The sequence below is a fragment of the Lissotriton helveticus genome, chromosome 3_1, assembly GCF_964261635.1.
Source record: "Lissotriton helveticus chromosome 3_1, aLisHel1.1, whole genome shotgun sequence".
In the NCBI taxonomy this organism is placed as follows: domain Eukaryota; kingdom Metazoa; phylum Chordata; class Amphibia; order Caudata; family Salamandridae; genus Lissotriton; species Lissotriton helveticus.
Genome location: NC_136061.1, coordinates 2,106,635,572 through 2,106,650,057, shown reverse-complemented (window position 1 = coordinate 2,106,650,057; position 14,486 = coordinate 2,106,635,572). Strand labels below are relative to the sequence as shown.

At 48.1% G+C, this 14,486-nt stretch overlaps 1 long non-coding RNA gene across 1 annotated transcript in view; it reads right to left on the bottom strand.

Moving 5' to 3' along the window:
* Positions 1-14,486, bottom strand: part of LOC144824151 (uncharacterized) — a 257,683-nt gene that overhangs the window by 135,055 nt on the left and 108,142 nt on the right. Inside the window, exons 3-5 of the long non-coding RNA XR_013608911.1 lie at positions 13,360-13,388; positions 13,235-13,264; positions 13,008-13,140 (exon numbers count right to left, since the gene is read on the bottom strand). This is a non-coding gene — a long non-coding RNA (uncharacterized LOC144824151). The remainder of the gene's footprint in view (positions 1-13,007; positions 13,141-13,234; positions 13,265-13,359; positions 13,389-14,486) is intronic.

Sequence of the window (14,486 nt, the reverse complement as noted above, 5' to 3'; positions counted from 1 at the left end):
ATTAAGGTTCCGTTCAGGTCTAAACCAGATCTCAAACAAACTGCTAATTTTACTCAGGACAGGCTGAGAGAGTGAAGAGAGGCTGGCTGAAGGAAAGAATGGAGACCTACACACAGGAGGCGAGGAAAAGCTGAAGGGGGTGAGCCCTGATTACCCTTAGATATCATTTTGGGGTCCCAGACTTGGGACTTCCAGATAAGCACAGGAGACCTCTTTGAATCTACCCACACCGTGTGCTTCATAGATTCATTCAGTCACGAGGAGTGAAGGACCGCACTCCAGGGCGGCCTTAGGTATGTGCAAGCTGTGCACCTGCACAGGGCCACCAAACCCCAGGGGCCACCACGCCAATATATATCCTTAATAGAATAAACCTCTGAGGATGCCTACATATTTGTGTGGCCGCCCCTGGCATGGATTTGGCGGCTTCCGGCTCTGTTCCACTTCCAAATACCCTGACCCTGCCCCCCCCCCACCCCCCTTCACTGGCCTCCGCGCCTGCGTACCTCCCGGTTCCCGCCCGGACCGCCTCTTCCGGGGCCCCCTACCTACGCTCCCTGCCCAGGGCCGCCATGAGCCTAGAGCCGCCCCTGCGCACTCTCAGTTTCACTACAGGCAGCCGTTTGGAACATAGCGCCGGTATTTGGGGCAGTAGCGCCTGTAGTGCTGTTAGCACTCTAGATGATGCACGCACGCATCCACGCATCCGCAGGCCAGGCGTGGCCTGCGGGGAGCCAATAAAAGGAAGGCGTGCGCTCGGGCACGTCACTTCCGAGTGAGACCAAGTGTGTGGCTGACTGGTGCTTGCTGCGTGTCTACGCCCCTGCGCTAGCCGTGTGACCCCAGGCCTGGTCACCCACATCACAGTATTACACTGGCGACGAGCGGAGGGGGCCCAACCCTCGCCCGTGCACCTGCACTCATCGGAGCGGTCCGCTCCTCTTCCGCGGCGCTGACCGCGTGTATCCTGGCTCCCATCCGCTGAGCCTGCTGCTGTTACTGGAGCTCTCCTCCCTGTCCCTGCCTGCCTGCTGGGTCGCGGCCTCCCTCCTCTGGCTGCTCTCCGGTGTGGGTGTGTGCCGCCGGCGAAATCCTGCGGTGCCCTGGTTTGGTGCTGCGACGAGTTGTCAACTCTCACGCATTTCGCGTGGTTCGCGGCACCGGCACCCTGCCGAACCTCACGCATTTTGCATGAGAAGTGGAATTCTGCCCTGCAAACCCTCACGCATCCCACGTGCACCGCGTTTCTGGTTGACTGTGACCCGGGAGAGTGTGCTGACGCCTGGAGGAACGACAGACGATGCCCTGGGAACCTGGCAGTGCACCTAGTGCAGCCCTGAACATCCCGCGCCTGGCCAGGCACGGCGCACGTGGCGCAGAAGGAAGATGGAGCACGTGGAGAGCGGACGGTGCGGACCCCTGCCAAGGTACGCGTGCCGCTGCGAACTCCTGAGGGGACTGACTAGACCCAGAGTTATCACCGCCCTAGTTGGAAATCGCCGCCATGGGGGATGGAGATGGTGCAGCGCCTATCATTAATATCCCTTTCCAGCATGTCACAGCCGGGGTTTTGCCGCCATTCAGTGAAGCAGTTGACCCGTCCACGGCCTCACCTCGCTGGAAGATTTGGCTAGAAAGGCTGGAGAACTATTTTGTGGTCACACAGGAGACGGATGACGCAGTAAAAAGGTCATTACTGCTCCACTATGCAGGGGACGAGATATTTAGACTCTTTGAACACCTCCCTAACACGGGTGCGGCGGCCAGCTATGACGCCGCGGTTGCCGCTCTCAACGGACATTTTGATCCCCAATTAAACGTAGACTTCGAGGTCTTTAAGTTGGGACAGGCACATCAACGAGACGGAGAGACTATGGATCAATTCCATACGCGTGTTAGGGAACTGGCCAGTTCCACCGACGAGGATCAGCCCAGAGCCATAAGGAGGCAATTGATCGAGGGATGCCGGGACAAAACCTTGAGGGGCCAAATTCTCCGTAAACCCAAAATCTCCCTGGAAGATATCCTTATTCTGGCCAGATCCCACGAACTCTCGGATGTCAGGGCGACGGCCATGGAACAGGCCTTGCACAAAACCCCGATCAAGACGGAGAACATCAAGATAGAACGCGCAGATGCGGTGAGGCCTAAGACACGTGGTCAGACGCAGAAAGGATATCGAAGGAAGTCACCCCAGGCCCGCTGCGGATACTGCGGTCACGAACCACATGCGGCCAAGGACTGCCCGGCCCAGGGACAGACCTGCGGAAACTGTGGGATCCCAAACCACTTCGCATCAGTCTGCCGCAGGGACAAAACCAAACTAGGAACCCCAAGAACTCATGGACACTCACTAAAGCAGTCCGCCAACTGTCACTAGACGACCAGGCCCCGGAGAAGTCAGAGAAGCACCTGCCCACGGTATATGATGATTCAGATTCGGAAGACGAAGAGGCATACGTCGTCTCTTTTGCCCGGGAACTCAAGCAGCGGCGACAACCACAGCCAACCTGCGTGGTACAAATGGGACAAAGCGAAGTGAAGGCGATCATCGACACGGGGGCCACCGTGAACGTGATGGGACTACAACAATTCAACAAGCTGTGTCCCCGCCCCGAGGTATTACCGTCCAAAACGAGAATCTTTGCCTATGGCGCGGATACACCCCTACCGCTCAAGGGAAAAATCGTGATACCCATCCGCGCAGATGAAGAGGAAATAACGGCAACAGTCCACATCATCAACCGGGAAGCTGACACCCTACTGAGCAGCCATACGGCGGAGGATCTGAAGTTGATAGCTTTCGCTAACCGTTCCGAGCTCACCAAGTGGACGAGTTACTGGAGCGCTTCCCTGAACTGTTCAAGGGACTAGGGTGCATCAAATGTGACCCCATCAAACTCCATATAGACAAGTCAATATCCCCCACAGCTTTGCGCCACCGCCGGATACCATTCCATCTCCGACCACTGGTGGAAAAAGAATTGGAGAAGCTAGAGAACCTTGGGGTCATTGAGAAAGTGACGGGGCCTACCCCATGGGTCTCGCCCATGGTCATTGTCGAAAAACCTAAACAGCCGGACGAGATCCGTTTGTGCATTGACATGCGATTGCCGAACACAGCTATCCGGAGGGAGAGACACCTGACGCCCACAATGGACGACATAGTGGCTGATGTGAATGGATCAAAATGGTTCTCCAAAATTGATCTTAACGCTGGATACCATCAACTACCCCTTGCGGAGGAGAGCCGATTCATCACCACATTCAGCACTCATCTCGGCCGCAGGCGCTACAAACGCCTCAACTTTGGCATCTCGTCAGCAGCTGAGGTGTTCCAAAACACCATTAGAAAACTCCTATCTGGGCTGCCAGGAGTCATCAACGTCAGCGATGACATCCTCATACATTCATCCACCGCATCTGACCATTACAAACATCTGCGGAATGTCCTGAAGAGACTAAGCACATATGGAGCGACACTCCACAAAGACAAGTGTCAATTTTTTCAGTCATCTATTGAATTCTTTGGCTACATATTCAACCAGGAAGGAATTCAAGTCGACCCGAGAAAATCCAAGTCTATCAAGGACGCTCCCGCGCCCAAGTCACCAACGGAGGTGAGAAGCTTCCTCGGAATGGCCACCTACTGTGGCCGATTCATTCCGGGTTTAGCCACAAAAAGTGAACCCCTACGAGCCCTCACCAAAACGGACGCTGTCTGGCAGTGGGGCACAAAAGAAGATGAAGCATTCCAGAGCATCAAGGACGCCCTTCTGGAAAATGCCACACTATCCTACTTCGATCCTGGGAAACGTACCGAGGTCATCGTCGACGCCAGTCCGGTAGGCCTGGGAGCAGTCCTGACACAAGAGCACGAGCCCGGACAATGGACAGCACTAGCATTTGCTAGCAAGGCTTTGACCCCCACCGAGACCAGGTATGCCCAAATTGAGCGGGAAGCCCTGGCAATCAAGTGGGCCTGCAGCCACTTCCACCTCTACCTACAGGGCCACCCTTTCGTCATGGTCACCGATCACCAACCCCTAGTACATCTCTTCAAGGGCACAGCCCCGCATCCACCACCACGCATTGAAAGATGGGTGATCCAGCTGCAGTCGTATGGAATGGAGGTGGTGTACCGGCCAGGAGCCAAGAATCCGGCGGACTACCTGTCACGCCACCCTTTGCCCCAGGAGCTGACCCCCACTGATGACGACTGCGAAGAGTACGCCCGGTGGGTGGCACTCACTTCTTGCCCCCTATGCATGACCATCACCGAGATCAAAGAAGCGGCCGCTGATGACAATCCGTACATGAGATCGCTACAAGCCATACAAGAAGGGACCTGGGCTAATTACCTACACCCCCCCAACACCTGGGCGGCAGCGGACAAGGAGGCCCTCACAAAGTTTTGGCACGTCCGTCATGAACTCAGTGCCACCGACGATGGCGTATTGCTAAGGGGAACACGACTGGTGGTGCCGCAACGCCTTAGACATCGAGCTACGCAGCTCGCTCACGGCGGCCACCAAGGCGCCACGAAGATGAAAGCCCGCATGCGGGAAAAGGTATGGTTCCCCGAGCTGGAAACCATGGTCGAAGATTATGTGAAGAACTGCCTATCCTGTCAACTGACGGGTGATCCAGAGAGGCCGGCCCCGATCATCACGGAGGAGGCCTGCACAACACCATGGGCCAAAATAAGTGTAGACTTCGGGAGTTTTCCGGGCGAAGGACACAACACTGGTGGCCATTGATTCATACTCCAAATACCCGTTTGTTGAAAGAATCGACTCCACAGCTTTCTCACACGTGGGGCCAGCACTGGAAAAACTGTTCTCCATGTTTGGTTACCCGGAAGAATTAAAGAGCGACAATGGACCGCCCTTCCAGGGAGCAGAGTTCGCAACCTTCCTGAAGGCCAGGGGCATCACACACCGGCGCATAACACCCCAGTGGCCGCAAGCAAATGGGGAGGCCGAAAGATTCATGCGAACCTTAAACAAAACATTTCGGATAGCAATGGTAGAGCAGGCAGACCCTGAACAGAGACTACATGACTTCCTATGGGAATATAGAGGGACCCCTCACTGCACCACCCAGAGAAGCCCGTGGGCCCTCATGTTCCAGGGACAGCGCAGAGATCTCCTCCCCACGGCCCCGGGGATGGTGCCGACCCCGAATGATATAGGGGAGACTCAGGAATGGAGGCGACAGAATAATCCGCGGGCCAGTCGGCGTCGAAGAGCAACACCACGACGGCTGTGCCGGGGAGACAGAGTGGTCATACGAAACAGGCGCCCTGGAGGAAAATTCCAGACGCCCTACGAACCGGGACCGTGGACTGTGACAGCCACGAAAGGGACCATGGTAACGGCGCGCAAGGAAGGGGAAGAAGTGTCAAGGAACACCTCGTGGTTCAAAGTGGTAAACCCTGAGCCGACCAACAGCTCGGAAACGGTGGACAACACGGCGGCGTCGCCCAGGGCCCTAACGCAAGAGGCTGAAAACAACTCACCAGCAGGGACCCAAGAAGCAATGCCGGAATCAGAGAGTAGATCATCAACGACGCAAGCCACCACCAGGAACACCCCACACCACCCAGAGCATGGTCGAGACCAACCCCCGCGGTACAACCTACGGCCCAATCCACCCCCGAGTCAGAAGCTAAAGGATTACGTCTGTCGGCTGAGTCCCTGAAGTCTTCAATAAAGGACATGCAAGTACAGACTTTTATACTGAAACTATGATAGACTGATCATCCAAGTTTGAAACATTTTTGAATAAAATAAAAGTTTATAAAGTTTGATAGAGATGTAGTGCTGTTAGCACTCTAGATGATGCACGCACGCATCCACGCATCCGCAGGCCAGGCGTGGCCTGCGGGGAGCCAATAAAAGGAAGGCGTGCGCTCGGGCACGTCACTTCCGAGTGAGACCAAGTGTGTGGCTGACTGGTGCTTGCTGCGCGTCTACGCCCCTGCGCTAGCCGTGTGACCCCAGGCCTGGTCACCCACATCACAGTATTACAGCGCCCACTATGAAAGGAACTGCACTTTGGGCGCTTCATAACGTATACTCTGTACTTATCTGTCGGTGAGAAGCGATCATAACACTAACAGTGGCCTCCAGCGGAGCAATAAATGGGCTTGTGGGGGGACAAACGCAGGGATGGTCAGAAAGTTGATTTCAGAAGTTCACGAATATAATTTGCTGCTTTTTTCCCCATAAATTGCAGCGGTTTTAATTAAAGAAAAACTCATATTTCACACAGATGAAGTCATGTCACCTGTGAATTATTTTCCCCAACTTGCGGTTATGACCTCATTCAAATGAACATGAAGGATTTCATCCAATCGAAGGCTGAGTCTCACTTAGTCGGATTTCCTCCTCTCTGCCGAATTAGACTGCAAGCATGATGGTGCATTTAGGTAATGACACTGCGGAGCTTTACTATTTCAATTAGTTTAATTAGTTTCCTTTAAATCTGACCACCCGAATTGCAATCAGAGCAAGTATTTAGCTGTATCAAAGTAATAAGTGTCTTCGCTAAACCCTTTCTCTTCAAAACATCTTAAACATTTTATCTCATTTTTGTGCAGACAAAGACACGTTTGAGTCTAGTATTTATGGTTTTTCAAAAATATTTTCCTGTCTCAAACAAATAAACTTTTTCAGTCAAACAGCATCAAAAGTAACATGAAATATAAACCTAAAGATTCAAATTGCAATCAGGCCTCATTACGAGCCATATAATGCGGACAGCGTTTTATAAAAATTCTTACTTGTTTGAATGTATATATTTGTTATAATGCACTTTACTTCCAACCCCAGTTGCGTACAGCCTTTGGGGTTTGCCTCAGGGCTCCAATGTGCCAATGGAGGTGGGTGGGGGGAAACGGGAGACAAAGTAAAAGCAGTGCAAAAGCATTTGCGATTTACTAATAACTTTGGCTTTGTTTGTTAAGCTGTGCACAATTTGGTTTAGGACTTAGCACATTTAACCTTCTTTTAGTATTTTTAAGATTGCGTTAAAATGTGCTCCTTTGTACATGAAATTGACACTGTGATGAATCTGCACAAAATTTGGCAGCCGCTCAGTGGCGTGGCAAGGGGGTGGGTGGTACGCCCCAGGCGGCATAAGTTTTGGGGGTGGCAGCCCCCCGCTCTTGCCTGCGGGTGTCGCGGAGCGGCAGCAGGAATCGCCAGCACTCCGCTCTCCCATTCTCCCACCGCGGGCAGCAAACGAAGTGGCTGCCATGGGCATACGTCCTAGCTATGCCACTGCAGGTGCTTGAAACATTTGTTTTTTGATTCGTCTATCAAGTTTTGTTTCAATTCATCACGGGAGGGCAATGTGAAAGGGGAGGGCAATAACATTTTCATTTGCCTATAACTTTAGCCCTAAATGATGAGTCTGCATTAACGTGGCAGGCAGCTAGCAAGTTCCACTGAGTGGAAGTATTTCAGGTTTTGTGCAGATCCAATTGGGGAAGAGTTAAATAGGGGATCAAAACATTTTTGATTTGCTAATAACTTTGATTGTCTGATGGATCTGTATGAAATTTGGCAGCATGTTTAGCCTATTCCTGGGTTACTCACATTTAAGCTAACCAATCCAATGGAGGAGATATTAAAGGGCCTGAAAGAAGTGTTCATCTGCTAATTTTGCACTGTTTGAAAATCCACACTAAAAATGACAGAGATTTAGTAGACTGTTGGTTATGTGCAGTGGCGGCTCTTCAAGGGAGTGCTGCAGGGCGGTCAGGCGGGACTGGGCAGGGGAGGGGCAGGGTGTGGGGTAGTAAACTCCGGCACACAGCAAAGTATAGCGATAGTGCAGCGGTAACCCCGCTGAGCTTTCCATTGGTCTGGTGTTACTTTATGTGGAGGTCGCGTCCACCGTATAACTTAGATGTGGTCCCCAGGAGCAGGTTGGTGACGATCTCAGCGTGCACGGCTATTTTATTGTAACCGTCCTTCCGATGCTGGCGCTTCCAGGTACATTGCGCGTCATCAAGTGAGGAGTGTGTGACGTGGGTTGGTTCATTTGAGGCTGATTCTGTCTAGAGCGCTAACTGTTCCGTTAGTCGGGTCAGTTCCGGATATTTGGTGCGTCATTACGCTTAGCGTGTGACGTGGATTGGGGTTTTCTATGGTGCGCTGACTCCCAAGGTACTGGTAGTTAGTGGCGTTGAAGCATTTCAATGAAAGCGTATAGCAGTGATGATACTTCCTGCTTTGTACAGTCTTAGAACTGGATTATCAGCAGTCTGAACGGAAAGGTGAGAAAAGAAGAGAATTTCGTTTGAGCGTGCCTCGTTTTGATCGAGCTAGATCAGAAGTAATTAAACCTACTGACGGCACCTCAATGGTAGAACCAATGCAAATTGGAGCTGTGAGAGGCCCCCTTTCAAAAGAAGAAAAACAGAAGAGGTGAGTCAACAACCTTTGCATGTATTTCGGGGTAAGCGGGCATTTCGTTAAGGTGTGTCCAAAGAAACCAAAGACTTCGCCGAAGGAAAACTTGCGGCACCACCAGTAGGGGGAGTTGGACTTGTGGATGCTAAAGAAAACACAACTCCAGAATCTCACTCGTTAGCTAACACACTTCAGTCCTCAACTCCGCACTTAACCTTATCGGTAACCCGGAAATACAGAACTTCAATTCAATCAGGCATTTCGGTTATGGTTGACTCCGGAGCTACTGGAAATTTTTGTGACATTAAATTCGCTTCGAGTATTGGTCTTCAGGCGATACGAAAGACTAAGTTTGAAGCAGTTAGAGCGGTTGACGGTACTAACCTCTCTTCCGGTCCGACTGTTAGTCACACCGAAGAGGTGTAATTGGTGCTAACAGACTGTCACCGTGAACACATACAGTTTAATCTGATTGACGCCCCCCAATTCCAATTGATCCTAGGATTTCCATGGCTAACAGAACACAACCCACAAATTGACTGGGAGAAGAAATCGATTGTGATGAATTCTGAATACTGTTTAGAGTCCTGTTTTCACGGAAGAGCGGAAGAGGGCAAGTGAGGGAGACCAATTTAGCTGCCAGTTTGTGTGAAAATGGAGCTACGGTGTGCGTAATTCGTACTGAAGAAATTCCAGATATGTATCGGGATTACGAAGATGTGTTCAGTGAAACAAATGCAGAGAGACTTCCACCTCACAGGCCATATGATTATAAGACCGAGTTGGAACCAGGCGCAAATCTTCCATGTAGTAGAATCTACGCTTTGACTGAAAAAGAGGATGCTCATTTAAAGGAATATATCCAGACCTATTTGAAGAACGGTTTTATCCGACCATCCCAGTCTCCGGTTTCTTCACCATTATTTTTTGTCCCTAAGAAGGAAGAGGGCGATCTTTGATCCTGCATTGACTATCGCGCCCTGAACAAGGTTACGTTCAAGAACAGATATCCATTACCATTGATTTCGGTTCTCTTGGATCAGATTAAGGGGGCACAGATATACACAAAACTTGATCTTCGGGGTGCTTATCATCTAAACCGAGTCAGAGAAGGCGATGAATGGAAGACTGCATTCAGGACTAAGTTTGGCCTGTATGAATATCAGGTTATGCCTTACGGTCTTTGTAATGCCCCGGCAGCATTCCAGTATTTTATCAATGACGTGTTAAGTTCCTATATAGACAAGTGTGCCATTGTATATATAGATGATATTTTGATCTACCTGGCATCAGAAGAAGAACACCTGGAGCACGTCAAAGGAATCCTGGAAAAGCTAGGAGAACACAGTCTTTATGTCAAGCTTGAGAAGTGTGCCTTCCATGTCCGCTCCGTGGATTTCCTAGGATTCATTCTGTCTCCCGAGGGAATTACCATGGATACCAAGAAGATCAAGGCAGTTCTGGGTTGGCCATCTCCTGCCTCAGTGAAAGAGATCCAGCGATTTCTTGGATTCGCAAACTTCTATAGAAGGTTTATTCAAGGTTTTTCCCAGAGAGTAATTCCAATAACTCGTCTGCTAAGAAAAGGTGTGCCTTTTTCCTGGTCAACAGAAGCTGAAGCAGACTTTCAGTCTTTAAAAGAGAGCTTCACCTCAGCTCCTATCCTTCTTCATGCGGATCCCACAGAGCCTTTTTATGTGGTGACGGATGCTTCAGACCAAGCCATTGGAGGAGTTCTTTCCCAGAGGCACAAAGAAACTGGGCAATTACATCCAGTTGCTTACTATTCTAGTAAACTCCTTCCTGCTGATTTCCACTATACTAATATTAAAAAGGAGCTCTTGGCGATAAAAGATGCTTTCAAGGAGTGGAGGCACTATCTGATTGTAGCGCAACATACTGTTACAGTATTTACAGATCACAAAAATCTACAATTCTTGAAGTCGGCGAGAACTTTAACTCCACGTCAGCTCAGGTGGTCTCTATACTTTGCGCATTACAATTTTGTAATCACCTATCGCCCAGGTAGTAAGAATTGCAAGGCGGCGCTCTGTCTCGATTGGATACAGAAGATCAAAGATTGATGATAGACGGCCAGAAGATCATTCCAGAATCTAAAATTGTGGGTGCAGTGATTAGTAAAACTCTAGATGAGAAGATACGGGAGTGCTTCACGCCAGAAGAGCTTCAGCAATGGGTTTTGGCAGATCCGTCTCGAGAAGATCGCTTAGAGACCCCTGGGTTATAATGCGCTATATAAATCGAATAAATAAATAAGATCGAAAAGGGTTACCCTATCATGATGGAGTCTTGTTCATACCCACTTTGGAACTGCAAAAACACATTTTACATGATTGCCATGATCACCCCTTAGCAGGTCATAAAGGAATCCATGAGACAGAAGAACTGATCAAAAGACAATTCTGGTGGCCCAAGATGACTAAACTTTTCAAAAAAGAGAGTTTCCCAGAGAACCAGAAAGGACTGGATATCAAATGCAGAAAAAAGAGATTCCTTTCTGTGTTACTGATTTGTTTTTGTGGCCACAGGGCCTACACACTAGTATCACTTTACTTGTGTTCAGATTTTAATTTCCTTTTTCTGACCAGCGAGATTAGACATATATTTTACTTTGATCGTGTTTAGGACTTGACTTTCACCTTGTAGCCAACAGGTCTACACACTGATCTACATTTGATCACTTGGTTTTAAATATAAGTCTGTCCTGAAGAAGGTGTACTAACAACACTACACACCGAAACGCGTCGACAAAGGACTGTCTTCAATCAAAAAATTTTTTAAAAAAAAGATGTATATGCATGACTGTGAACCTGTATATGGATTGTTTTAATTTAAGGATAACTAGATTAGGTTTGGTTATTTGTATTAGAATAGGATCAAATTTGGAACACATGTTCATCAGAAATTGTGTAATTGTGTAAGTGATCAAATGTTTTTAATCCTAAATTTTATTAAATAAAAATCTTTGAGAGATATAAGGAAATTAAAATCTGAACACAAGTAAAGTGATACTAGTGTGTAGGCCCTGTGGCCACAAAAACAAATCAGTAACACAGAAAGGAATCTCTTTTTTCTGCCAAGATGACTAAAGACATCAAAGAATATGTATTACGGTGTGGAATCTGTGCTCAGGGAAAATCGACACGACAATCACCCCAAGGACTGTTACAACCCATGCCTACACCCCCATAACCTTGGCATACGGTAACCATGGACCTAATTGTAGATTTACCTGCTAGTAAGGGTTACAGTGTTATCTTGCTATTTGTAGATGCCTTGACCAAGATGGCTCATTTTGCCCATTTAAAAGACACTCCCGTTGCTAGAGAAATTGCCACGCAGTTTGGTTTGCACGTGGTAAGGTTACATGGAATTCCCCTGGTCCTAGTATCAGATCGTGGAACCCAATTCCTGTCCCATTTCTGGAAGGCTTTCACCGCTGGGTTGCATATTGAGACTAGATTCTCCACTAGCTATCACCCCGAGACCGATGGGCAGACTGAAAGGGCAAATCAGGAACTAGAACAATACCTTTGATTGTATTTATTAGATCAGAAAGGAGATTGGTCAGACTTACTTTGGGCAGCAGAGTTCACACACAATAATTCCCAGAACAGTTCTACAGGTCATTCGCCATTTTATCTAAATTATGGTCGGCATCCAAATCTGATGATACATGCTAGTGAGATCTCAGTTCCAGCAGCCAAAGATTTTATACAGTCCTTAAAAGGCACCCAATAAGTACCAAAAGAGAAATTAGAGAAGTCAAAAGAACTTTACAAGAGTTATGCAGATAAGAAAAGAAGACCAGAAGAAAACTATTTGATTGGTAGCAAGGTTTGGCTTAGCACCAAGAATTTGAAACTGAAGGGAAATCGGAAGTTTCAGCCTCGTTTCATAGGTCCATTCGAGGTAGAAAATAAAATAAATTCAGTGACTTATAGGTTGAAGCTACCCACACATTTGCAAATTCATCCTGTTTTTCTCGTTTCCTTGTTAAAGGGTTCTTCGCCTCATCTTAGGCCCCAAACCATTCCAAAACCAATCCAAACCCTAAGTGGAGAAGAATTTGAGGTGAAACGAATCTTAGATTCTAAGATGAGAAACAAGACACTTTACTATCTAGTCGATTGGAAGGGTTATGGTCCTGAGGAGAGATCGTGGGAACCTTCTTCCAATGTCCATGCTCCCAGACTAGTTAAAACCTTTCATGATCAAAACCCTCACAAAGCAAGGCCTGGGGAAACCCCCTTGCGGAGTGGTACTGTCAGGATAACAAATACCCCAAGGAGGCAATTTGTCAGGGCTACCAGCTCTCCTCCCTCTCAATGTCACGGAATTCAGTCAGCCTTGTTTAGGAGACGCCTCCTCAACATGGCGGCGCAGCGCTAGGTTAGCGCTGCAGCCTTTCAGTGACTTGCGCGAGACTCAGGGGCACAGCTGAGGCTCGCGCTGGCTCTGAGTGCCACGCACTTCATTGAGTTCGTCGAGGGAATTGGAAGTTTCCTGAATGTGTTCGTGGTAGTTACAGTGTAGTAAGGCGTTATTTTCGGAAGGTCTTACCGTCGGTAGATTTAGTTTCTCTACGCGTAGGTATCCTGAAGTAATTTCCTGAGAAAAGACATCTCGAAATCGACTTCCAAACCTACGAGCTTTCCTCCTCTTCAAGTCTCCAGCTTTTCGGTCACGCAAGTACCTAGAGGATGAAAATAGATTGGTTAACAGTTTGATAATTCTGGAAATACGATTTTTGTGATTTTAGAAGCATGTTAATGATGAACAAAACTTACCTATCAGTAAAAGCTTGAACTACTCTTTCCCTGTGGAAAAGAAAAGAGATAAAAGTCTTAAATATTCCTACACTTAGTGACATGAAGATGTTTAGTAGACATTAGAACTCAAGAACAACACTTACCTTTCCATAGCTGTCTGCGCAAACGTCTCCTATTTAAAAAGATTAAAAGAAAACAAAAGTTTAATAATAGAAATAACAAAAACGCTTAATAAAGAAGCTAACTCTAGAGAAAGGTAGATAGAGTAGCAAGCCAATAACATTTTTTTATGTTAATTTGCAGGATATAATACACATTACTACTCAACCAATAGACTCAACAAAAGACAACAATATCCTAATAGAAGAGAGACTTAGACTGGTCTTGTAAAGGGTAGGTAGTAGTTTCCAGAGAGAGAGCGAGTGCATGTACAAAGAGTAGGATTAGAGAATTGTAGTTGTTAAACTTGTATGTGTATTACAGTGTGAACCGCTCCAGGAAGAACAAGTCGCAGATAGCAGTAGAAGACACCGGTTTGAAGACCAGCAGTCTCTTCTCTATCCCACCCCTTTTCCCCCCTGGGAGTCTTTTCACGCAACTAGAGTTTCTTCCCTTTGGGGCGTGGAGGGAGGCTCAGAGAGGTTTTGGGAAAAGCTCACCATTCTGTTCCGCGGAGTTTCCTGGGAAAACTTCAAGTAAGATTTCTTACTGCTCTGACACGTTAGCTTGCCAGGAACATACAAATTGGTTTAAAGGTGCCCTCCCCCATATCACAGATAAAGTGAGACTCGGTCCCCTCAGCAGAGACAGAGCGACTTGGCCTTTCCTAACTGCTTTCACACCGCATCCAGAAATTGACACATTGCCAGCAGCAGACTTGCTTCCACTCTACAAAGAAATAATAAAACTAAACAGAAATCTTACACAGTTCGTAATGGGAACACCTACATTTCAACCTACAAGGGTCACTCAATTAGTCTGCCACAGGGGACTGCATTAAAAATCACCCCACAAACGCTGAATGCGATTATGGGAAGAATGCCCACTAAGCGTGAGAAAATGCCATTCTGGATAGCTCAGAAAATAGTACAGTTTGAGGCAGTGTTTCCTCACACAGGCCCGCAAGAAAAACACAGAATACTGACAATTTGCTTGCCAATGGGAATAGCTCCCCTGATAGATACTACTTGGGGTATAGTTTTCACTGGCATTTATACCAGAACTCATGGAGTATTGAAAGAAATACAGAATGAGTACAGTGCCCCGGACT